The 26,976-nt window shown below is 36.8% G+C and overlaps 1 long non-coding RNA gene across 1 annotated transcript in view; it reads left to right on the plus strand.

Annotated features, from left to right (window-relative positions):
- The window catches only part of LOC142604295 (uncharacterized), a 54,164-nt gene extending 35,181 nt beyond the window's left edge, over positions 1–18,983 (plus strand). Inside the window, exons 3-4 of the long non-coding RNA XR_012838171.1 lie at positions 9,786–9,984; positions 18,906–18,983. This is a non-coding gene — a long non-coding RNA (uncharacterized LOC142604295). The remainder of the gene's footprint in view (positions 1–9,785; positions 9,985–18,905) is intronic.
- Positions 18,984–26,976: the final 7,993 nt, after the last annotated feature.

Below are 26,976 nucleotides of genomic sequence, written 5' to 3' on the forward strand. Positions count from 1 at the left end.
GTGATTTTTTTCATCTCTTCAGCCTGATTTTCTGAAGCATCAGCAACCTCTTCCAATATGCACACAAACCTCAGTGTTAGATGTTTTCTCCAGCACCTGTAATTTCTATATGTTGAACTTGCAGGTATTCGCACTTCTCTCTTGTTTCCTGTACAGAAATGTGGTTCTGGCTTCTATAGCTTACCCTATTTTGTTAGTTGAAATATTCCTTGGTGCACAGACAATCTTAATGTTTATTCTTCACTACTTAACCCTGATATGCAGTTTGAGCTACTGTTTGTCCTGTGCATTTTCTTTGCCAGATGCTAGAAATCCTGATAAAATCATGTCTAGAATCTTTGAAAAACAATGAATGAAAGTGCAGTTCTAGCGGTGTGCTTTCCCGTAGTATGTAGATAAAACATACAATTTAAAGGACTTAAAAGATTTCAATTGGCTGCACAGAACACACTTGCATGATAAAGAACGAGCTTTGTGTTCACATTTATTGAAAGAGATAACATATATATTTGGTATTTATTAATATCCATTCCATCTCCTACTTTTCTGAATTATGAGTCAGTTGATCTGCACCCTTTCTGTCCAAATTTGGGCTTTTGGGATCTTGGAAAATGAAATGTTATTTAGAAGAATTGCCTCAATCTTGTCTTAAACTCCCTCCTTGTCAACCCTCTGCTTCGCAGTGGTGTTTGAAAAAGTTGTTCCATTTGTGTGATAGCGTCAAATGTATTCAGTGACCGTTTATTATAGCAATGTGTGACAGACATCTGTTAGAAAGAAGAAACTAGTGCATTTTGCTAAATTAGCTATTGAATTTGCCTGGCCCAATCAGACAAGAGGTTTCAATATCACTTGTGAGGCTGCTGGGAAGTGCTATTTAGAAAAAAAAAAAAAAATGCTCATTTTCTCAGCGCATACGTGGCTATACATTATCTTTATAGCAGCACCTAAATGCATTAATGACTTTCACAGATGAGTTTAGACCTCCAGTGTTATTACAAAAGATAATGCAGTTCGGTAGCTGTTCCCTGGTGGGTTTCCCTGTTCAGAGATGAGTTTTGGAGATACCATCAGGTATTGCTACCTTCTATCACAGGAAGATTGCTATTTTTGGTTGTGCTTCTTGCTTGTCTTGTGTGTTCTCTTTATTCATTTTGTAGTTTTATTGAATTTACTGTTATGGATAGTTGATGTGTAAGAGCTAACCTTACAACTGTGTCTCCATGTAGATTTTTTATGACTGCATGTAGAAATATATTGTGTATAGCTTTTACATTAAAAGTTACAGTATATTGAGGAAGGATACTTGAAAGGATATATTTTTTTTCTGTGTATGTGGTTATAAATATTCATGTTCTTTAATAATACTTAAGAAAATTACAAGTGAAGCAGGATCCGGTGTTGAAGATAGCAAATTTGCTGAAAGTAGTATTTTTGTTGGGTGATACAGGATGAGAGTGTGGTGTTAGGGGAATCACAGTCAATACTTCTGTGATTTTTTTAAATTTTTTTTATTCTTTATTTTTATGAGCAAATATAAACTAGGGAAGCAGTTTAAACTTGTCTTGCGAGGAGAGAGAAGATACAAATGGATAGTAAGTGAACACCTGCATTGGTACAGTACAAAAACCTAATCAGACTCATGCTTGGCATGAATGCTTTCTGTAAGTTTTATGTGACATGAAGAACTTCTTAGCTTTCATTTCCTGATTTGTTTACTAGTACACTGCACTGTCTTGAATTATTTTCTGTGAACATAGTCCTCGGAACCTTTTACACCAGCATTTTCCTGGGCTATGTTGGCCTTGAAATACTCCTAGAAATTTTCAGGAGCACCTGAAAATCTTCCAGCCTGAGCAAAACCACTGTATTTATAGACAGCTTATTGAAAAACTAAGAAAAATATGCACTATGATGAGCTACAAGAATTAGTTAAAAAAACGCTAAAAGAAAATAATAAAAAAAGTGCCAGGACAATGCCTGTGTGTGACTTGCTCTGCTTTTCCCTTCCAAAAAGAAAGAAACAGACAAAAATTCTACTAAAAAAACTCTTCAACTTTTAATGAGAATTTTTGGCCCTAAGTAAAACCTTTAGGTACTTTTATATTTATAATATTATAATAGCAAGGTAAAAAGCATCTTTACATTTAATTGTCATGTTTCTTATTTCAGCTTTTCTATTTTCAATCAGAAATGGAGTCCAAGTTTTTTGACCAGTTCTATTCTATGGAATTAAAATGCGAAGGCAATTCTAGCACATATTAGAAATTTTTTGGATCGAGATGATATAGCAGATTTAATGCTACATAATATCTTGTCTTTATGGCTAGCATCTCAGTGTGAACTGCGGCTGAAAGTGATATATTCCTTCAGAAAGGGTGGAGAGTACTCCTCTTACGGTATACTGTGCAGTGTTTCAGATGAAGCACAAATAATTGCAATGGGTAATTGAACATAGAAGCATTGGGGAAAATGGGTGAACCTATGTAAGCCTTTGTGTATCAGTGTATGTGTGGCTGCGTAGCTAATGTTTTTTGGGGGTTGTTTTTAAGATTAAATGCCTTTAGCAAGATGGACCAAGGGGTAACCGTACCTGTGTCCGTGAGGCAGTTTCAGTTACAAAGGTGTATAGCAAAAAACTGTAACAAAAATGTTGAACTCCAAGGCCTCTTCTACACGTAGGTCTGTCACAGGTAGACTTGTGGATTAAAATAAAGGATTGCTGCATGTGGAAGTAATGTAGTTTTTATGTAAGAACTTTGACTTCTGGCTTCCTTGTTCTTCCCATTCTACTGTTGGAGTGGCTTGGGAAAACACAATGTTCACGCTTACATTGAATCCCTTTTGGAAAGTTCAACATAACTATAAAGCAGCTTTTGACTAGTGAAAACAAATTATGTTTCTCATATAAGAGAGTGAAGCTCACAGAAGAGAATGAAGGTCAAAAGGTAAATTCAACTTCCTGCAGCAAATGTTTTTTGATCTGATTGCTGTTCAGGAGACGAGCACAGCTTTCCCTTGCAGCGCATGTCGAAGCAAGAGATGTCATCTAGCTAAAAATACCCATAAAGCCTTCACCAACATGCTTTTACTTTCTGACTTTATTTTTTTGTGTTTTGTTTGTATTTGAAATTTTCTATGAATGGATCACTTCTATATTGTACAGCAAAAAAAGGAAAAGGGATGTGAAAAGTTAAATGAAGAAACAAGATTTTATAAGAAAATTATTACCCAGTGACACAGAAGAATGGTTTGGGAAGAGATAAAAAGAAAAATATCCACCAGAAATCAGAGCTACTAGCAAAGAAATAGAGTCAGAGTTGGAAGTAGTAAAACTATTAATTTACATTGTTTTGAAAGTTGCTTCCATTGATTTAATCATAAGCTCTCCTAATGCATTCTGATTCTGCTGTTTTTACTACAGTCTCTGGCTCTAATTAAAGCATGGAGATTTGATTTCAGAACCTGATTGTTACCTTGAAGCTATTCTTCTGGACTGTGTTAATGGTTTGTCAAAACCTTTAGTATGCCAAACTTTGCAAGAAATCTAGTGAGAAGCCGTTTCTTGTTATGGGATTTTGGCATCTGTTCTTCATACTCAGGAGCAAAAAGTGCTGAGACCATGAAAAGAAGCTGGCAATCAGGTTAGGTAAATGGGAGGGAGACACATTTTTCTCATATAGAGAACATCCCTCTTTCCCCTGTGCAAGACGTGCAAACGTTACTGGCAATAAAATGGATGTTTCAGCAAAGCACCCATGGACTCTCTGTCTCTGGGGGCACAAAATTGCGTTCTTATGTTATACAGGTGGTTCCTCCATCAATGTCGGTTAATATCATTTAGCAAGCAAATGTGGGAACTTTGAGCTGTCTGTGCTCTGTTACCACATTGATGCAGTAAATTCTCATACTTCACAGACTATTAGATTGAAACTAATTATTATTCTTAAAGAGTAATTTGGGGGAGTCTTGTTTTCTTATACAGGGTCATGCCATGGAAAAAGATTTCTTTAACAGGAACAAAAAAAAAAAGAGAAAAGGGAAGAGAAGAGGGATGGAGATAGATAAAGGAGTGGCTTTAGACCAAAAATGCTATTACTTTATCCTTTCTTCTCAAAATAAGTGACTGCATAAGTACTATTTATTTTCCAAAAAAAGAAATCACAGAATGGATTGACTCTTCCTGCCCGCCCCCCCCCCCCCCCCCCGGTGAATCCAACCACTACAGCCTTTAATGATACTGTGGCTTTCCTGGCTGGATCCAGAGTTGCTGGTTTCAATTCCTATTACTGTTTGTAATTACTGATTTCACTTTTATTTGTTGAAGCCACAGATTTTTTTGTATTTATCAATGAAAGGGTGCATGAAGAGATGGTAGCAGAATTAAGCAATTAAACTCCTAGTCTCAATTAAGTGAAACAATGGGCGTATTGTCACTAAAACTGTTTCTTTTCTCCTCTTTAATTTGCTGTACCTAATTAATTATAATGTACAGGCAATAAAAATCCCCAGCTTTTATTATTAAGCTTTGTAAGTTAGGGCCTTACTCCACCACTTCATCTCACTTTGAACAGTGCCTTTACACGCAAGTAGTTCTACTTTTGTAGTGATTGGGATTACTTATATGGCAAGAAAGTACTCAGGGAATGAGGATGTTAGACTCCAGACTTGAATAATGAGATGAAGTGTTTTGAAAATCTTTAAATAGGTGGGTAGGGTAGCAAAAATTTTACAGATGTATCACGGAGGAGTTAAAGCACTCATTATTTGAAAAGCAAAAGATGAGTGCCTTCAGCTTAAAAAGGCAATGAGATACCCCTTCTTCAATGCTTCCAGCATTGGTCTCGCTCTGTTTGTTCTGAAGTGGGAATCCAGCTGATGATCATTGAAATCAAATAAGCTGTCCTTCTTTTCACATTCATAGCATATTGAATACATTATGGAAAAACTGTTATGACAGTTGTATTCATCTGCTACATTTTTGGAAAACGGAACGTCTCATTCTTCTGCCCTTTTTTCATGTGTACCCGTAGGCAGACATGTCATTTAACTTACGTGAACTGCCTCATATTTCTGTTATCCATTCAAGTTTAACTGACTGCATGAAATGTTTCATTGCTAATGGTGGCTATTTAGAAATGTGATAGACTGTTAATTAGAGTTGTGCAGGCAATGTTCCCTTTTAAATCTAAGGTAAGTTTGGTCAAATTTTAGCAAAGTCTTCTGCCAAGCTTACTAGCTGTGTAAGGCTTTGATTTAGGCTCTGTCAGAGGTGGCTGAGAGTTTTCAGTTTGCTTTGGTTTCTTTCAGAGCCTTTGGCACAATTCTTGGTTTCTTGGATTTTCCATAGCACTATCTTTCTAAAAACACCTTAGTAGCTCTTGAAATATGTGCTGAGATTGTCATCCTTTTTAGCTTTGAATTTAATTTGTGGTGCAAAGTGATGAAAATACAGACCTTTATTGTCAAGATTTGATAGTAATGTAGAAATCTGTCCCAGAGCTGTGGCAATTTTATCTCAATCTACTGGGGCAACGTCGCTGTTTTGACCAGGTTTCCTGGGGATTCGTTATGGGAAAAGAAATCCAACTTTATACGCAAGTCTGGTGATAGAATGACTTAAACATGTGCTGGAAAGGACTATAACTAGTATGCCTGGAGGTATTCCCCTTGAGGTTCCGATTGCCCTACAGCTATCCTTGTTATTATATACCCTACTCCTCTTAGGATTCCCATTTTCTTCTTCGGGTACAAAATCAAGTTAATTCATAGTCTTTCTGTTCATGCATAATCATTAAGTTTTGCAAAATAAATGTTACAAAGTGTGATAGGTCCTCAAGAAAGCACTGCTTTTATGAAAAGCAGTTTCGACATGACTTTAATTATATATGCAAGTAATATGCATTGGACAAATTGGCATCAAGTTCCTGACTGCATTTGAAGTGGCTCCTTCTATAGTCTCTTAAAGAATGGGAAAGTAAGACGGGTTTAAAATTGCATTATTAGGGCTCACAGTTCCTAGCAGTCTCTTTCTCTAAAGAAATGGGCTGGATACTAGGAAAAATTTCTTCATCGAAAGGGTTGTCGGGCACTGGAACAGGCTGCCCAGGGAAGTGGTTGAGTCACTATCCCTGGAGGGATTTAAGACACGTAGATGTGGCCCTTAGGGACATGGTTTAGTGGTGGACTTGGCAGTGCTAGGCTAACGGTTGGATTTGATAATCTTAAGCATGTCTTCCAACCAAAATGATTCTATGATTCTATTATTCTATACTATATGTTTTTCTTGAAAACCAAAAGCAGGATATAGCAACTGAACTGTTAACACTTCCAAAACAGTTTTGTTTTGTTTTTTTTTAAAAAAAAAGTAAGCAAAAGAATGACCACATGCCATTTACTTTTTTCAACAACGGGAGTGTGTGTGGTCCACTAAGAAAAAATAATATGCAAAATCATAAAATTTTTAATAGTCAAGTTGGGTCTAGTGAAGGTACTGGCATATAGTCATCTTTCTACCTAACAGGGTGTTAGTAAGAGAAATTAAGTTACGCTACTTTGACTTTTTCTTAGTGTTATTGAAGAGTTTGTGTGTAGGAATGTGTGCATTTATCACATGGTTCTGTAACAGCTCCCTTTTGAATACCCAAGCCTTTTCAACAAACCGAATCCTTACATTCTAAAGTCTTCCTTAGATTACAATGACTAGGCCTCTTCCTCCTCTGAAAAATTTTTAGGTCAGGAGCTATGAGCCTTTTACCTTTTTACAAACTCTAGAGGCCTTGTTGCTCTAGATGAATAAATCAAGGTACCTGTATTTCATAACTTGAGTACCCCTTTTCTTGGCTTACAGGACAGTCTTAGTCTGAACTACCACATATCACTGAACCATAATCTAACAGCCATGCAGAGTTTGTTCCAAAAACAATGACTTTTTATTTCAAACAATGTAAGAAGTAGACTAAAGAAATAAATATATTTATTTCCTCACCTTGTTTCTTGACACTTCTCAGTGAAAAAGCCAGAATTGCTTATGGCATCTAGAAGTCCTCAATTCTCTTTATCATTGTCTTCTGGAGTGTGGAGTTTCTCTTTTGTACCTGCAGTCATATTCCATCTGCTCTCTTTTTAAGAAAAAGCAAATCATCACTAACCCTCACTTTATAAATTATAGTCATTTTTAGTTAGATGACCTTCTGCCTGGTCTTATCAGATGATTAAAAAATACCTCATAATCTAATGTATTACTAGCTACCACTCTTGTGCAACAAAAATTGGGAATGCACACTGCTACCCCTCATATCCCAAAGGATATTCAATAAATTATTCAAAGAAGCTTTTGTGCAAACAACAGTATTCACTGAGATTTAATGTTCCCTAGCTGCTAACCCTGTCTCATTTATCCTATGGATGGAAATTTTCTGTCGGTGTGATGGGAAGTTCACAAAGGCAACATGGAAGACAAATGTGTTTCATTCTAAAAGGTGTGTGCAGTCAGATGCAGATAGACGGAAATCATGTAGTCAGAAAAGTCAAGCTGTCATTAAGGAAACCTGTATGAAAACGTTCATCAGTAGAGCTGGACTATAGAGGAACTCAAATGTTTGAGTGAATTTTAATTTCTTCTGTTGCCAGCTCAATGTACCAAAGAGCATCTAAAGATGCCCAAATTTAAATTGTAAAATCCTACAAGCTACTATAGTTACAGTTCCAAAAGTTTAAACTGTGAGAAGTTCCTTTACAGTGTTTGGGTTTGTTTCTTTACCATTGCACTAGCAGCCCTTTTTAACACTGGTGTCTAGCCACAGTAAGGCTGCTCACAAACTTGTGTGACAAGACATGCAGCATTGGTGGGACCTCCCCTCCTGACAGTGCAGTTCGGATTGAGCAGACCGTGGAGCGGAGGCCACATCTGATGAATGCAGAACAACCTCTCCTCCTTTCAGATCAGAGGCTTGGGAAGGCACACAGTATTATAGCCTCACCTTGTTCTTACTGTTAAAAGATTTTTACCAACCTTAGCTCTTTTGGCATTGCAGGTAATAGTCAAATGATCTGTATAAAATACACCAACCAAATTGTGCTTTGAAATAATGAATAACATAGATCAAATTAAAGGAACTAGTCTCGAATAGGACTGGCTGCCAATGAATGTCCTCTGGCTTCTACATCTGATTTTGAGACATATAAATTGCAGTGAGTTTTTGTGGCAGTCGAGCCTTCCAATACATACATCTCAGCCAGTCACTTTCCTGAGTAACCATTATTTGCTCAAGAGGAAGACTACAACATTTGCCCAACACTCAAACAATATTTCAGATACTGATAGTAGAAAACAGAACTACTAAATCTCTTCCACAGTGACCATCAATCTGTGTCCTGGATAACTCTTGTCCTAAAACAATTACCCTTTTTATATACTACTCCTATCTAGACAAGAACTCAAACGGAGAAGAATGTAATGCCCAATAAAGTCAGAAAGCTCCCAACACAATAAATCTGCTCTACAGATTATTTTCCAGCTTGTTATGAAGTTGCACAGGTTTCAAGGCATGACTGCTACTACAGAGTGTCAACTAGAAAAATGAAGACTATCTTGATCTGTTCTGGGCAGTTAAATTTCTGTGATAATGTTTGTTGTAATGTTTGAGTAAACTTCTGTAAATGTCAGGCTTTAGTATTTTTTGTAATTTCACTTTTTTATAATTTCATTATGTCTGTGTTCTTTTGACAAAAGAACAGCTTTCCCAGTAGACTCAGAACTGAGGAAGCTTATAGTTTCAATACTGGCCACGAACCATGATAGCACTACTGTCCTCCCCCTCCATGCCTTTTCCTCCTTTGCTTTCTCGCACTTTTTTTGCAGATCTGGATCTTCAGCAGCATTTGTTCCAGCACACCTCATTTGGATCTGTCTGTCACACTGGTTTTATTTAATACTGTTTTCTTCTTCACTCAGCAGCTATGCATGTACCCTTTCCAAATTAATGGATTGGAGAAGGCCTTCCATCAATGATTTATTTTCCAATTGCAACAATCCTGAAGTGTGGAGAGATGAAATTGCATTTTCACATAGTCTAGAAAGTTGCTAAAGAGACTGAAAAACTTTGCTCAGCATTCTCTTTTAAGCACATTTCTCTGTGATTGCTTCAGTCTTCCCCTGTTCACTGTGATAAGTTACTTAACTCTATGTTGCTTATTAAGCATACTGCCACTTGTAATTTCTAGTTCTAAACACTAGAAATACAATCTAAACACTTCTGGAAATAGCTGCTCTTGTTTGTGCCTACTCTGGCATGATGCTACGAGTAACAAGTTGTTTGTATTCTTAACTTTACAAGTAAAATTTCTGCCTGATCTTAAGAATCCATACTGAATTCCAATACTTCAGAGATCAGTAAAAATAGCAACAACTGCCAGTTGCAACTTTGCTAAGGGATGTGTCTGAGAATCATAAAATCATAGCATGGGTTGGGTTAAGGAACCTTAAATATCATCTAGTTCCTACCGCCCTGCCACTAGACCAGGCTGTCTTCCTTTTAGTTTCCCTTCCTGTGTATCATTGATTTGGTATTCCACACAAAGTTGATCAAAACTAGTATTTTTCCTGTGGTTTCTGTGCCCATAAGTGACTTGCAGTGTGTCAGACAAATTGCTTCAAGTTAAGGTAGCCAGAAGCAGGAAGTTCAAGGAAAGAATTCTGCTCAGTTTTGGAATAAAAAGTCAAATTGTGTTTCTGTGCAGAGAGAGAAAAATCACTTTTAAGTAAACAAAATATTTCCTTTCAGATATCTCCAAACTAAAATGATCCTGGAAGTATAGGATACAGCGTATCAGCTTACTCAGGAGTTCTAAAGATCTGGTGCCCCTCAGTCCTATTGGACTGTGGACTGGTTTCAGATATCTGTGAACTGCGGCACTCCAATGATGTGGTGATTAAACTTCTGAAAGTCCAAAAGAAATTCCTGAGATCTGCTGCCACAGGAGGTAATTTTCAGCATTTCTAGCTTATACCCATATTAATAAAAGAAATAGGATCGGATCATTATTTTTAGTTCTAGTATGCAATTGTCCATGCTGTTTAATTGTTAGCATGCTTCCTGACACAGTTTTGGCTTGTGGCTGAACACATCTTAAGCAATAGCATGGGCCAAGTAATACGATATGGCAGTATGGACGTGCATCCTATTTTTAGGAAATGGAATTAACTATACTGTTGTGAGCCTTGCTGTTCTGTTCTCTGGACCTTAGGGTTTTCCTATTAAGATATAATACAAAGTTTCCTTTGATCTTTCAAAATCTCTCTTATGGAGATAACAGGCTAGGCTATCAGAGTAAAGGCTAGAGTTGAATTGTCTTTCAGGCTTCTTGCTCCACAGCATAGAGTCTTAAACCCTAGGACAGGTTACTGAAGCATGGCTTGCATAGAAGCCTTCCAGGGAGTCATCAGAAGTTTGCTTAAATTGATGTAGGGTTTTTTCCATTTACGCTACTTTGCTTTCATAATTTGGTTTTCAAAGGAATTTCTGCTTCATTTTGCAATTCCAAACAGCATCATTACTAATCTCATGAGACTCATGCTAGGAGTGAGATGTTAGTGAAGTCTTTTCAGTTCTTGATTTTTAAACAGAGTGCCAGCAAGCAAGGTGACTTCACAGACGATGATCGTTTTCATGTTGTAGATCTGAGACCACCAGCTATCTTGCCGGAGCCATGGGAAAGTCCATCTGCTGGTAGAAAATAATTTCTGCTGTTTTCTAGACAAGATCAAATGAGTGAGGAGAGGGAACAGAACAAATTAGGCCTTGCTCCATGTTGTGGAGGTAAAGCCGTTTCCAGTACTAAAACCAGTACTGAATAACAGCTTAATTTGGCTAACCCAATAGTATTGCTGTAGCACTGTATACGGGATTGTAACTGAATTCAATGTTTTTTTCTGAAATACCAGAAGGCCCAAGTCAGTCTGTTTTCAAAAAAAAAGTATGTGAATTTTACAGCCAAATATCTTCCCTATGTAGTGGGGAAAAGAAAAACATCCACCCCTCTTCTATGATCATCTCCTCCCTGGGAGGAAAGGATAAGAAATATCAGCATACGTTAGAAGTAATAATAAAAAGAGAAAGAAAAAAGCAAACAAAACCCTCAAATCCACAAAACATTTCAAACATCAAGGTTTAAAGATAGTCACAGACAGCTTAAAGAAATGTTTGACTTTCAGAAATGGTGACCACCCACAGCTCCAAAAAAGTTTTTAATCAGTACTTTGACTCAAAATGATGTCATTTCCGCTTTTTAAGTTTAAGCAGTAAAGTTTTGAAAGTGGTCTGTGAAACTTTAATCAAGTTCCCAGATTTTCATAAATATGTTTCCATAATGTGTCAAGAATCTATATCCAAATGTTGATTATGTGCAGTAGCCTGTTAAAAAGTCTACTGTAAAATATGTTACACAAGACCTTGATACCATTAAAGCAATGTTTAGAGTTCCATAAACTTCATAAATGGCAATAAACATTGCAAACGTATGACCATGCACTCAGGAAACAAAGTCTTTTGCTTTGGAACTATAACGTATATATAAACAATGCTAAACTTAATGCATAAAGAAAATTTGCCTCTGTTTTTCTAAATAGGGATGCCAGCCTGTCAAGGTTTAACCATGGTGAGTTTTATTCTCACAACTGCCTATGTAAATATAAAATTAGGATCTCTGATGAAGTCCATGCAATTTAAACGGGTGTATTCAAGAGCAGAATTATGCCCAGGAAATCTAATGTTTATGTTAGCTAACAGAATTGAAAGGAATTTGGTTTTTTGTTGTCCAGACCAAGCTGCCACAGGAAATAAGTTGGCAAATTTGATATAAATGGGTCTGCACTGATTTTCCCTATGTTAGAATGTGACCCATTGCATTCTTTTTTTGTTTAGCTTCCTTCTCATTACAGAAGTTTTCTTCTAACTCATGTGGCTGTACTCAAGGTGCTTTTAGCTAACTTTTGATTTCAACTTTGCCCTGAAATAGATACTAAGCGCTCAAATTCGGGTTCCCCATTTGGGAGGACACAATCAGCAGTGGAGCCCAGAACTTCATACCCATGTTGCACCCTACATTCATGCAACATTGGTTAATTGTTCCTGTATGCACAGTCCAAGCACATACTATGATGACTTGTATGTAGCTGCAGGGTCTGTGGGTTCAGCTGACATGCCCACATTAGATTTACTCATGACCTTTTATTATACTTCTGTTTTTTTCTGATGTTACTTTTTGTCAGTAGTTAACCGCATCTGATCTGGCCAGCTTTCAACTATATTTTTTCACATCGCTCTGTCTTACTCTCCGGAATTCTTTACGATGGGCATACTTCCCAGGAGTAATCTACAGATGCTGTCTTGGGGTATACTTCTATGATGTTTTCTACAAGAAATGTCTTAGTGAACAAGTAATGACCATGTTGGGAAGGGGGACAATGAAGGGAACTATTTAGATTAGTTTCTTAAAGATCCAGTAAAAAATGAAACAAACCCCTTGCAGATTTTGAAGGAAGCCACCTGTGATTTCTGCCATCTTTTCTTTCCTGCTTACAGTCACAGCCCACATACTTTTGTATGAGAGTCTTGTTTCATGTCAAAGATAATCTTTTGCTATAACTTTCTTCATAATCTGTCACTTCATGTTTTACCAGCAAGGGAGCATTCTGCTCTTTGTTTTACCTTAGTGAATTTTTGATTCTTAGTGAATGTTTTCTTTTGTTATTTTAAATTCTATAAATACTTTTCTCTAAAACAAACTAGATCTAATATAACTTTAAAGCAGTCCAATTTCTGCACTGCATTTTGAAATTCAGAGTAAAAACAATATCTTGAGCTCTGTGTGTTATATGTACCAACACTGGCTCTAAGATAATTTTAAAGCTAAACTATGTAAGAAATTAGAGATGGCTCTGAGCCTTCTTAAACCTTAACCTCCATTCACAGCAACCTTGCACGCTTTTGGACTTTGTCAATCTCCAGGGGAAGAAATGGATCCCACAAATTACTGTGATTTTGTTTTCCAGATACATTTCTACTTACACTCACTTACTTTATTTGAACTGTAGCTTGCCTTCTTTGTCACTTTTGTTTCCTTAGAAATCTTCTTTCAGCTCATTCTTCTCTGGCTACATTTAAAGTATCTCATGTGGGTAACTCTTTTCCAGAGTCTTCTCCAGACTGTGTGCTTTGCAATTCAGATTTAGCAACGGGATGTCAGGTTTAACCCCACTCCACCCCACCCACCCCCACCCCTTTTCTTTTTTTTTCCCCCTCCCCCCCCCCCCCCCCCCCCCCCTTTAGGGACCAGAGAATAGCTAATGTGCGGAGCATTCTGCCTTGGCTATATCACTCCTAAAAGAGTTTGTCTGGTTGACACTTAAGGACTTGTCTGTATGTCTTAAAGTCTCTGGATAGTTCTGAAGAATTCGTCCCACTCCAGAAGGAGAGTGAGGAACAGTAAAATTGCCTAAAATTTTGTTGGATTTTCATTGCAAATAAATAAAAAGATGCGTACATGTTTACTTCAGATGAATTAGCATATTGCCTAAAAACCTAAGTTGTATTATGGGTACAATTACATGAATTGAACTCATAGGATTATAAAGGGCATTGCTCTTGATTACAGATTTGTGCTTGTTTCATCCAATAAGTCTGAGAATGAATCTAAAAACAGAAGCTGAAAAAACCTGTTCTGTAACTTTAGAGTAAAATATAAAAGGGACAGATCAAAAGTCCATTGCAGCTGATGATAATTTTATCATAGATATACAAAGTAATACAGTTTGAAAGGGACCTCCTGAGATCAGCTAGTCCAACCATCTGCTCAAAGCAGGGCTAAATCTTGCTTTTTTGTTTCATTGTAAATCTCAGAATCTTGCTATGAAAAATAATTTTTAGCAGATTCAAAAAGATTTCTGATAATATTCTACCACAGTTCAAGGTTAGAATAAAAATTTTCAAGAATGACTAGTCTCTTTTGTAATGAAAGAGTTCAAAATAATTGCATAGATTTGGGGGGTTTCTTGTGGTTGTGGTTTAAATGAAAGTAATCCATTGTCAGAGTCAAATCTACCATTCATATCTTGATAATAGATGCCATTAAATAAGATAGACTTTTTCACCTGTATTTTTATTTTAAAATGCTTTGTCTTCTGTTGGGGAGGGAATGGTATTGCAGATATATCAAAATGCAGAACAACCAGTGTTGGAGTTGAGTACTTTCTTTATCCACAGAGTAATGCTTTTCTCTTCAATAAACTCATACTGACTCAGGAAGAACTATGGTTAAGCCAGGGCTTTTACACAGACATCCGGGCCTTCCTGTGTAGTGAATGTCTTTACAGATTGCTTCGAACATTAAGGATATGAGCATTTGATTTCAATCCAGCAAAGCACTTAAGTTTTCGTGTGCTCAGGTGCTCTAGTTGTCTCTTTCAGGAGAAAATATATTATGAGCAGTTTCTGTTTCAGACAAACTAGATCTCAGAGCCACTCCACAATGTGACACTCTTGTAGTGTTTAGAATTGGTTTCATAGCACTATGAAGAGAAGTGTGTCTGTACCCAGCAGTCTGAATAAGAAATGACTGTCATATTTTTGACTGTACAAGTTATGCCATTATGCACTTGTTAGTAGATGCAGGCTGCCTCATCTCCTCCTTTGCTATAGTCATAAAAGTTATACAAGGATCTCTGAATAAGTCCTTTTCCACTGGTAGTAACCTAAACTTGTTCTCTCACATCCTTGATTTCAGGGTAATCCACAAAAAGTTTATTTTTTTGTCTTTTAGGTATTGACCCAGTAGTTCACTCGAAAGGAGGATCAGCTTGCAATACCTCTTCAAACTTTAACTCTTCGGGTTCCATTAAGTTTCCTTTGTTTTAGGTTTTAATTTTATTTATTTATTTTACAAAGGTAGGGTATGATGTCAAGCACAAATGGAAAAGCAATGAAATTTTTAAGATACTCCCTAGATGCAATTTAGAGCAACATACATACTTGTATACACCAATTGCTGTTCAAGGCTAGCAGTTCTTACTCAGTTAAGCCCATGAATACTTCTGGATTTGGTTCCTGAACTTTTGCATGAGCTGTCTTTTCAGGCAAAAGATCTTTGATTTCTCAGGTAAAGTGGGTATGCAGAAGATAGTAAAACAAATTCATAGAATTCATCCAGTGGTACCAGTAGTTGTGAGATTTTGAAATATCTTTTTAGTTCAATAGGTGGCTTATTTTTAATTAAATTGGCAAGAGTTCAATTATCTTAAGTAACTAAATACATTATGTATTCATTTAGAGAGCCTATATTGAGGCTTAGTACCAGTTGCACTCATTCTGACAAATTTTAGGCAGAAAATTTCTCAGGGGAGTCCTGCTTTCTGTCATTTAAAAAGCTTTTATAATCACTTAGTCCAAAATGGTGATGTAGGCCGAAGTTTGAATCCCTGGCATATTGCTATAATGCTGCATTAGCTTAATCCTTCATTTTCTTGTCAATTAAGGACTTATCTTTATTCACAGATTCACTTATCTGTTATTCTTAGTGTATTTTAATGCTAGTAGTTAAAATCCCTTTGTTTATGGCAATAAGGCACCATTCAGTTTGTGAACTTTATAAAACCAACCTCTGCCAATTTTGCTGTTTGAGAATTGCTGTAAAGAAGTGTTCCCACAGTAATTACTTATTCCAGAGATGTTCACTAAAGAATGAAGTAAGGGGAAAGTGTATAAAACAATTGTACACCAACTGAGGCAAGTTTTACCAAGCACCTTCCCAGCAACTACAGGGCATTAAAAAAACCCCAAAAAATCCTTGCAAAACAGTACACAAAAATCTGTTGTCTTTAATGCAGTTGCATATACTGACTTTACAAATATTGGCAATTACTTAAGGTATTCACATTTAAATTAGATCTGGCCAAAAGGTTGGGAAAAAGTGAGGGAGGAGAAGTAGGGGGGGTTGACAACGGCTTTTCAACATGGGGCTCAGCTGCCCATCATTACTGCTTTCAATGGTTTGGGTCATGGGTAGTGTCACTCATTTTAATACCCACTTAGTCACATTGAAGTAGGAATGGCGATGCCGAGATAAAGAAAGAAATATGTGATAAACAAAAACCTGAGCAAAATCTTTCCAGTTGGGTATTTCTTATGGCACACGTTTGTTTACTTTGTTATTTTTGAAAATGTATTTTAAGTTAAAGTGTGGGGTAGGAAGGAAGAGAGTGTGCTATTAATATTTAGGAGTGATTGTGGAAAAGAGCCATGAGTTTGTACTTTGAAGCATTTTATTTTAGCAGTACTCATAGAATACGCTCAGACCAGCAAACCATTGTGGAAAGCTTTGTGAAAACTTTAATGAGGCCAGGAGTTTACCCATGGCAACTGCCACAGTCACTTGAAGCATCACTCCTGAGAAACAACTAGCGAATCTGGAAGCTTCCATTTTTATGCTACCTCAGTGCATCTGATAAAAAAAACAATAAATAAAAGTGCTCTTCTAAAAATTGAGTAAATTCTGCCTTGGAGACCCTCAATGGAAATATGTCATCTTTGGTGTGACATAGAAAAGACAGAAAGAAAACAACTATATAAATTTTTATTCTCACCTAATTTTTAGTATTAATAATGTAAGAGTTAGATGTGTTCTGCTTCTTAAACTTTAACAGCCATATTTCTTCATGGACAATTAGGCAGATGTTGGTTTGACAGAGTTCTTGAAGAATGTTTCTTCTGCTTTCTAAGAAAAGATAGAGCCCTTTTTTCAGATGCCAGAACTATTAGAAGTGTAATACTATTTTCAGATAATTTCACCTGAATGGACGAGCATTACTTTGACAGGACCTTGCACAGTGGTCTGGTTTTGGGTGCTAGGTAGGCTTTCTTTTTTGAAGACAAAGACCAGTTGAAATTGTCACATTTTTGTCCATGTGCACATACAAGTTGGCGTCTGTCTTACAAACGCAAAGAAGGTTTGGCTTCCTTTGAGGTCAGCCATGAATCGATCAGGGAGAATTTGGGTGGTAACTGAAATTGGTCTGTGCTCAGTCATCCTACTGGAGCAGAATCTCTCCAGCACCAGGCAATCAACATCCTGCCACAAATAGATACTTGAGAAAAATAAATCTAAATCTATTCAACTGTTCAAAAATTGTAAATCTCTCTCTCAGGTTTAAAAATAGTAATTAATTCTTAGTGTACAATATAAAGTATTTCTTATTGACTTTAAAGGATACCTAATATTTCATTTCGATTTCTATAACACAAATAGATGAATGATCTTGGTCGAGAGAGGGGAGTAATGCAGGAGTTAATGAATTCAGTGGAGAATGATGAAAAGCAACTGAAGTTAAAATTTTGGTGTCTAATCCTTTAAGTTTTACCACAATCAAGTAACAGCCATTAAACGAGGAGCTTGTCTTTCAGACTCCAAGGTGATGCAATCCTCCTGCTTTTAGCTAAAAAAAAAGAAGAAAAGAAAAAAAGGAAAAGTACGCCTGTTCTAGTGACTTTGTTCAGCTGAAGAAGCTGGTGAAGATTTCTTCTGATAAACTGCAAAACAGTCACTTTTAGGGTGCTTCTTATCTTTTCATTCATTATGGCTGCTTCAGGAATAAAACTAGAATAATTGACTAAGCAAAAAAAAAAATTACTTTGTAAATAGCTAAATATTATTCTGAAGCCTTGCAAGAAAGGATTCAAAGATCCCTTTTTAACAGAAACTTTCTTCAGTGAAAAGCTTTGCACGCTAGTTTTAAAGGCTTAGCTTAATAGATGTCTTCTACTTTTCAAAATATTTCAGAACTGGGTTAGTAATTGGACTTTAACCTAGAAAACTGAGTTCTCTCATTATTGGTTTTTGCAAATGATGAACCATTATTCTGCCATTCACTTTTTTTGCCTACAGCTTAGTGGCACAGGATGACCTGATGCTACATTTTCTGCAAGATGGCAATTGTCAGCAGAAAGATCACAATATAAAACCTATTCTTTCTGTCTGACTATCTGGTATGCTCTACTAGACTAAATTAGTATACTGTTTGAGAGTGCCTGGTTTTGAGAGCTGTTATATACCTGTCATACCAGATAGACAGACGTTCTGTCGTTGTTGTGAACCACAGTGATCTCTCTAATCGATAGAGATTACCAAGAAAACGTATGACTGCTGGTTCCAACTGACCTGTATGCTAAACCCTGAGCCCTGTGCTCGTCTTCCTGGGTGAACTCTGACTCCAACTCCACATTCCTCCCATGTTATTTAAAAATGACATTTGCCTGCCAGAAGCGCGGCATGAGCAATAGCTGTAAAATGTTGCCTAAGGATGGAAATGCTACTGAGATAGTTTCACAATTGGGTTAACTTTTCTCTTGCAAGGGAAATACTTTGCATGGCATTTGCTTGAAAACAGGCACTGTCTATTTCCATTGCCCTTGCCTGTTTTTTCTTATTCTTAACTGCTTTTGTAAAACTTGGATTCATGTGCACTGTCCTCCTTTTTAATTATTAAATATCTCTGTATGTATATTGCTTCACAGGTTTTAATCCCTGGTTTGTTTTGGAAGGCAATAACGTACATTTCTTTTAGGTTACATAATGCCAGTACTCAGTAAAAGCAGGTGATCTTGTACATATACAATTTATAATTTTGCAGTATTTTCTATGCCCTTACTTCTGTGGAATAGTATGTTAAAATGCTATTCTAGTAATGAAAGTGTGGATTGTAAACTGTAATCTCCTCAGACATGTCATGCTTCAAATTCCATTAAATGATCCCCCCTTATCTTATAAATGATCAGCCCAGCAAATACTTAACTCTAAACTTCTGTATAATTTGGTTGTCATAAACAATCATTTATAAACTGATTCTTCTCCAGACTGCTGCCAGCTTTTGGAGCAGTGACTTCAGCTGTATCCTGCTATTAAGCTCTGCGCTCTGATTCAAATGATGGGACAGGATATAACCTGAGCAAAACTTGGTAAGTTGGTTCACCAACAATGCATCTTACGTCCCTATATTCAAGGGGCTTTGTATTCCTTTATTGAATGACAAGCAGTCAGTAAAAACAAGTTGCCCTTTAATGAAATTTCTTTTTGACAAGGTAAGTGGTGTATGTACTAAAATTCCATATTGATTATCAGTTAGATCACCCAAGAATCTGTATCACCCATGGCAAAAGTCAAATGATCAATAATCGAACCCAGGTTCTGATGTCAGTGAGCGGGAAGAAGATCACCAATCAGTTTATGCAGTGCAGTCAAAGAGTAGCTGTGTGGAAGGGGCAAGCGTCAGGCCTCGGAACTTGACTAATGAGAGGATCTGCAGTTTGTAAGTCTTTCATTACTGAACAGTTTTCAGCAAGTTGCAGAAACTAGCAGTGAATTAAACCTTCATACTTGAAACTGTAAGGTGCACATTATCTTAGAATTGTAGTATCTGTTCCCTCAGATAGTGTGGAGAAATCTGGCAGTGGAGTAGATAACATTTTTTCTTTCTCCACTCTGGATCTCACAAACTGAAATCTGTTGAGGGAGTGCACCAGTTTTGAGAGGTCAGGCAAGATCATCTGATGTATCCTATTTGTGTCTCATAACACCTATCTAAGTAGCATCCAAAAGATCTAGTAGTCTAAGTGAACCATTTAAAAAAGCACCTAATGACTTTATATCTCACATCATTAAAAAAATAATTTTGGACATCTGGTCTCAATGACTTTTAGTGAAAAAGTGTAGAACCTGAATTTGAGAGGATGGTATTGATGCTTTGAAAAGCCCTTAATCACGTATCCTTCAAACTCACAAATATACTTTTCTAGGCTTCTCCTGACACCTCTGCATCTTATGAATTGTAAGCAGCCACAAAGACAATATCCCTGATGAAAGCGTCTAAAGGGTGTTATTCGACCTCTTTTATATATGCTTTCTACAGACATAGTTTGGAGCCACAAATGTCCGTGGCTAAATCTTTTGACTGCATATGAATGTAAGAAATGCAATAGTTCATTACCTCAGTATACCTCGCAAATACAATGACATTAGTTCCGATACAGGTAATGTCTTTGTCCATTGCTTTACAGTTCATAAATTTCAATTAACATCATGAAATGCAGACACATTTGGAATGAATATAATTCCTTGCTAGTGCGTTAAAATAAAATTTTCTGTATAAAGCACTTGCTCTGAAATGAAACAATTGTATAAAGATATTTTAATATTACTTTTATATTTTTAATTATTTCCTCCATTTTATGACAAAAAATGTCATACCTTCTCAATAATGTAAGGCAGTTTCCTTTTTTTGCCAGTAGTTTCTTGATAAAAGCAACTCTTAACTTCACTTTCTGTTCTCTTGCAATGCAAATAAACTTAAAATAGAATATCTAGTTTTATTTTAATCAGTTTTAGAGGCATATTGCTCTCCTGTCATCAAGGATGTGAGATTTGCCAGATATTAATTGCATAGTTTAGCCTGAACTACAGCTGTAGAGTTTGGACTTTTCCCTGCTCAAACTTTTCCTTCAGGTGTAATGTCGATGTGGATTTTGTTACACCTACATAAACATATCAGATATGTGCAGTACAATATCTAACCAATTAATAAGATTATTCTTCTGAATAGAAAATGACATGGTAGCAAGTTTGTGTAGATTTCCCAAATTACTAAAATTGCACTGTAAAAATTATGGATATTTTAACACATTATATTCTGAAAACATGCAGTGGTGTTGTAGGCTTTTGAGGAATGTTTCCACTTCCCAAATATTTTAGCATATCTTTTATGAAAGTATTTTACTAATTTTTTCTTTAAACAGAATAATTTGAACAAGTTTTTCATTTGGGCCCAATTCAAATTTGATATGTTGTACATAAGAAAAAAAACCCACCAAAGAAACCAAACCAAAAGCTTGTAAGCTCTGTCTTCCTGATCTAGGTAAATATATGAAGATGACTATGTAATGTCTTCTGTGAAAGGCTTGTGGTTGAACATCCCCCTGTGGTGAAGGTAGGAGAACCTATAGATGATCTGGTCTATCTAAGTGGGTGATTTAAGATAATATTAGCCTTGTGAAGGCAGGGTCATAGTATATCAGTGAAAGCTGAGATAATTTGGGAGCGGGGGGAAGCGTTCATTAACAAAGGCCAAGTTGTACAGCTTTCATTACTTTCAGTGAAGACACAGAACACTTACTTGCTGTTTAACAAAATTTCCAGTCACAGTACCTAGACCACGGCACACCTTTGCAGTCTTGAATAATCTGTAAACTGCTTTACTAAGTCAATGGAATACTCACACATTTGGGAACGCTGCTTCTGGTGTGAAGAACTGAAGCAGACGAGACATGAGATGGAACCAAATGAACTTCAGTATGATGTCTATTTGCGAAAAGGGTGGATTAGTTTGCTGTTAGTAGTCATAGTACTGACTGTTTTCTGAGTGATTTACTATACAGATGAAATTTTGTTGTTGCAGAATATGGGGTAAAATTTCTGATGTCAAAGAAGATAGTATGTGCATCATGTCTAGGCAGCAATAAAGCATACCAGCCTATACGCTCTAGGTAGTCAGTAGGAACTCAAGTGCCTGTTCTCCTCCATGAACATTCCACTTTATAATGTAAAGTTATACTTAAAATTTTCCTGACTTCACCAGACTAGCAGAAAATCATTAGCAAGTCTGTTATAAAGCACAGTTTTATTAAGCATCCTTTTATTAAAAGGGTTTGTCCAGTCTTTGTCAAACTTTGAAAAAGTAGATAACAGAATTGTATTCCCACTGATTTGGGGGTGGGGGCGAAGACAGAGAGAGAGAGAGAGAGAGAATGAAAAGACATTTAAAACCCCCAGATGTTAATTTAAGGTATCTGTATTTTTACACTTGGATGATAACATCTTGAATGTATTTGATCCTTGCCTGTGAAAAGGTAGCAGTTTGTTTTCTGGTGACTATTACGTTCACAACATGTTTATGTGAACAAAAAGAAATAATAATATTTCAATGATCATTGACCATGTTTGATTTAATACTGGATTGCAGTCATGGCTAAGATGGCCTCTGTAGATAATGGAGTAATGAATTAGTCTTTCCGTGTGTAGGCATGAGTTATTGCTTTGTGGGTTTTGTTTGTCTTTCTTGATCTACTGGTTATAGTAGTGATGCCTCTGCTGTTCTGTAATGTTCTGGGAGCAGTTACAAACCTCAGCCATGGAGGTTTAAACTCCACTCTAGTAAAGGCTGTATAAATTTCAGCTAGGAACCCTTTTTAAGGTTATACGATTTCTTAGTCTGTGTGGAGCTTGCAATAACTCTAATGAATAGTGCTTAGCTCTGCTCTAGTTAGCTGGCAAAGTTGCAGAAACATGGACTTACAGCAGTTTTAACTTTTTGAAAGATAATCCAAACCCGTCTTTGACTATCTGTGAACTTTTTCTGGGAGTATGTTTATTTTGGCAATGGTGTGTCATACCTAGCACAGTGACACTGAGAGCACAGGTAGCTCAGAATTTACCTTTACCCCAAAGCCTCTCCCTGCCTGCCTGGCTGTCTTGTCTGTCCAGCAGGCTTAAGAAAGACCAAGCTTCTGAGCACCCATCCTTAAAAGAAAAGGAAGTCAAAAGTTGCTATTGAAACTGGGCTATGCAGTTTAAACTAATTTATGGCCAAGCAATTCTACCTTTCTTCCATGTACTCGTACAACTTTTGTTCAAATGTAGTGGAATATAATTACACACCCCTACTCCATTGTGTCTTAAAGAACACAATTTTCAGTCTTTTTCTTTTCTCCTCTATTTGCTCAATTGCAGAGTGGCCTGAATTTGAAATTTAACAGTTTAGAACTTAAGTCTGAAAGTTTCAAAACTTTTTCTGTCCTCTCTCTTGCTTCCTTTTCTGCCCCCTCTTTTTTTCATCTAGCTTCAAAGAATGTGTTTGGGACTGTAGACTAGTGCAGAGTTTCCAACTGACAATAATAAAGTTAACAGTGGATATTTGTATTTTGAGATTAAAAAATGCATTCTTCAAAGTTAAAAAATACTATGAACCAAAACTGAAAGCCAACTATATGTTACCATGTGTTTTATTATGTATTTTTCTCTTCATTTTAACTTAATTTTCTTTGGTCTATTTATAATGAAGAAATAATAGGACATGGTATCAGTAGAATTAACAGACTTTTAATAATTCATTAAGAATCAGTCTCTAAATGTATTTTTCAGCACACATGTAAATAAGAGGAAAGCAATGGTTATCAAGGGCTGTTGAATATTTCATTTCATTGCTATGTGTATGGGATGATCATAGGACTATGTATGGCTAAGTTGTGCTTTTTTCATGTCTCCATTTCTAAAAGTATTAGAAGTTCAGAACTGCAAGGTGAAATATAATGAGAAAATGTAAAATCTACCAGGTGAAAGTTAATGAGTAATTTAGAAAGGAATAAATACAAACACCTATCAGGTTACTCTGAAAGTGTATCACTGAATTTTGTAGAAGTTGGCAGGTTAAAAATAATGGTGTGAACTTTTGAAGATTACAGCAGTAGTAAGTATCTACAGTAAAGCATGATGCATTCATGATGGGTGAAGTAGTTGGCAGGCTTCAGACACAAGCTTATATGGAGAAGGCATGTCCTCTGCTATGAGGACAGGCTGAGAGAGTTGAGATTGTTCAGCCTGGAGAAAAGGCGGCTCCGGGGAGATCTAAGGCCTGAAGGGGGCCTACAGGAAAGCTGGAGAGGGACTGTTTATCAGGGAGTGTAGTGACAGGACAAGGGGTAATGGGTTTAAGCTGAAGGAGGGTTGATTTCGATTAGATGTTAGGAAGAAATTCTTCACTATGAGGGTGGTGAGGCACTGGAACAGGTTGCCCAGAGAGGTTGTGGATGCCCCATCCCTGGAAGTGTTTAAGACCAGGTTGGATGGGGCTTTGGGCAACCTGGTCTAGTGGAGGGTGTCCCTGCCCATGGCAGGGGGGTTGGAACTAGATGATCTTTGAGGTCCCTTCCAACCCAAACCATTCTATGATTCTATGAAAACAAAACCTTACAGAGCTTAAGAACAGAAAATGTGGGAAAACATAAAGAACAGGTCAAATAATAATGATGCTTCCTCACTATATTCTCTCATCCTTTAGTGGGTCAAGCAGTTGACTGTCCTATGCCAGAGGTTGTATCTGTATATTTGTGTTAATAGACTATGATTTACCTTCTTGCATATATTTTAAAATTTTTTTTTTTTTTTTTTTTTTACATATACACTTAACGAAGTCTGTGTTCTGTGGCAATGAGTTCCAGGATCTAGACAGGAACTGTGTGGAAACATACTTCTCTTGCATGTTTGAAAGATGCTGCCTGATAATTGTATTTGAGGCTCCCTAATGGGAAGGGTGGATAATCATTACCCCTCACATTCTCTATCCTGTTAGTGATTTTATAATTTTCTAATTTATCCTCATACAGAAATGTTCTTACACCATAGGTCATCCTCTTTTCTCTTGTAGAGTTCTGGTACATCTTTTTTTTGGCAAAGTTACCAGAATAGTGCCTGGATTTAATCTTTATCATAATGGCTTTATATCATTTGTTCTCTATTCTTTTTCTATTAAGTTTCTAATATTCTCTTTGTCTTTTTGACTCCCACTGAACATAAAATTGGTATTCTTATAGGGTTGCAGACAATAACTGTCCTAAATTGTAATAGCCAATTAAGATTGCATCATCATGTTTGTGTATGTATAATTAGGTACAGAGGGTATGAATACAGTTACATACAGATATATATGCATAAATATGTAAGGATATTTGAGTTAATTTTTCCCAAGCTACTTTACATTTATCAACAACAAATTTCACTTGCTATTTTACAAGCTGATGATTTGATATGACAAGATCTTCTATAACTCTCCCTGCCCTTTTGGCTACACAAATCATTTTGTATTTGTAACAGAGTCTTTTCACTATTCCTTCTGCTTTTATTATTTCCTATAACAAAAACTGTATCATGAACAAAACACAGCCTGGCATAGGATTGCACTGGTAGATTTCCCTTATTGTCAAAACCAAACATTGATTTCCTACTCTTTGTTTCCTTGCTTTTAACCAGCACATAATTGTTCTGTTTTACCCCAAGAGCCATGCTGGAAGCCAAAGTAACCAACACGAGAGGGCAAACAGTGCTGATCTGTCCTCAGCTCTCATTTTTGCCTAATAAAAGCTTGAATTCTTCCTACTTTTGTTTTTCTCATGTCACAAACCTCTAAACGAGCTTGAAAGCTTCAGAACAGTTTTGTATAACTTTGCAACATAGGAAAGCATAGTGCAAACTAATATAACCTTATTTTTTCTGTGTAGATGATTTGTAGCTTTTGCTACTTAAATGCATAATTTGAGTGATATTTGGACAATTTAAATGAAATTTTTGAAAATCAAAGCAAGAGAAAACAAAAGGGTTTGGCATAGTTTCCTCATTAAGAAGAGATACAAAGTCATTAGCTATTAAAACTTCAGCATTCACTTTGTACTACAGATAAAACAAGTTATAACTTCTCAAGTGTTGCTGAGTGATTACCTCAGTACATTTATAGCAGCTGTATGTTTCATAAGAGACTCCAGGTTTCTTTAGGTGTTTGACCTATAAACCACAACAGGGACAAAATAAGTTTATTTTCGTATTTGTACACTGACTTCTTTAAGGACATCTATATGTCACTTTGGTCCCTGTTTCTCTGCTGGATCAAACTTTGTGCTTTGGTCACTGAATGTGACTTTCAGAAGTCCTCAGAATTAGCTTACAGTTAAATGTCATTGAAAGCAACAGCAGTGTTTTGAATCACCTTATCTCCTGCCCATATATTGTTTTTAATCAGACCTAAATTTACATTGGCCCAGCCAGATTCCAGGTCAGCGCAAGAAAGGGAGGGAGCAGAGCAATGCTTCATCAGTCAGCCTTCTCTAATATTTTCACAAAAGCATGAAAAACAGAAAGGACTGGCAAATTTGCCATTTGCAAATACATGTGCCGTGCCGTGACCTGATTTGAAGTCTGACTGAAATTTAAGAATGTATATTTGGTCCCCCACTATGTTGTGTCTTTACCTGAAAAGTCTCTTGGTTTCCACTGCACTGAAATATAAAAGATGGCTTGTAAGACTGCATCAGCAATGCATATGGTCTGTGCCATATGTTTAAAAATTAGTCAACAGGATTCCTTGATAGGAGTGCAGGTTAAGTACCTGAAGGATAGTTGTCACTGCCAGAAGCCATTTTGTTTGTTTTCCTGTGAATTTTTTTCTTTGCTCAATCTACAAGAGTGCAGCAGACATACTGTTCTCAACACACTGCTCTTGGTGTGACTCTTGTGGGTCCAGTGAAAGTTAGAAATACTTCAATTTCTTTATCTACTTCTCTTTGGTGATGGGGTATTTTAGGGCCAGCACCCTTGGGCAGCAGAGTCTGGCTGAGATTGCTGGAGTGCAGGTTACGTATGCACCACCTACGGTGCCCAGGTCATGGCTAATCCACTGACACGTGGTGGCTTAGTCATTGCTCCTGGCATGGTGCTCTCCCCTGTCACCAACTGCATCCAGTCAGACATGGAAGAAAACTGAGTCATACTTTCCTTTCATGAGAAGACAGGCAAATAGAGTCCTCTTTAAAACATGGCAAAGTTTCACTAAAGTGATCCCCAGAAGAAACCTAAGGTAAATAAGCAAATTTTATTTCAAAATATTACCCATTAGGACTTGACTAATTTTAAGCTTTGCCTGGAAAAAGTCTGCACTTGTCCATATTGCTCCCATACCTGTCAAAGTATGCTACCTATTTTCCTAATCCAGGCATGGCCGGAATGTGTTAGAATATTAAGAGTAGTCCAGGTGAATGTGCTGGGTTTTGATGTGTTTGGAGGGCAAATGCTGCCTGAGAGAAAGCAGCCCATCAAAGGCAAAGAGAAGAG

Source organism: Balearica regulorum, chromosome 1 (genome assembly GCF_011004875.1).
Source record: "Balearica regulorum gibbericeps isolate bBalReg1 chromosome 1, bBalReg1.pri, whole genome shotgun sequence".
In the NCBI taxonomy this organism is placed as follows: Eukaryota; Metazoa; Chordata; class Aves; order Gruiformes; family Gruidae; genus Balearica; species Balearica regulorum.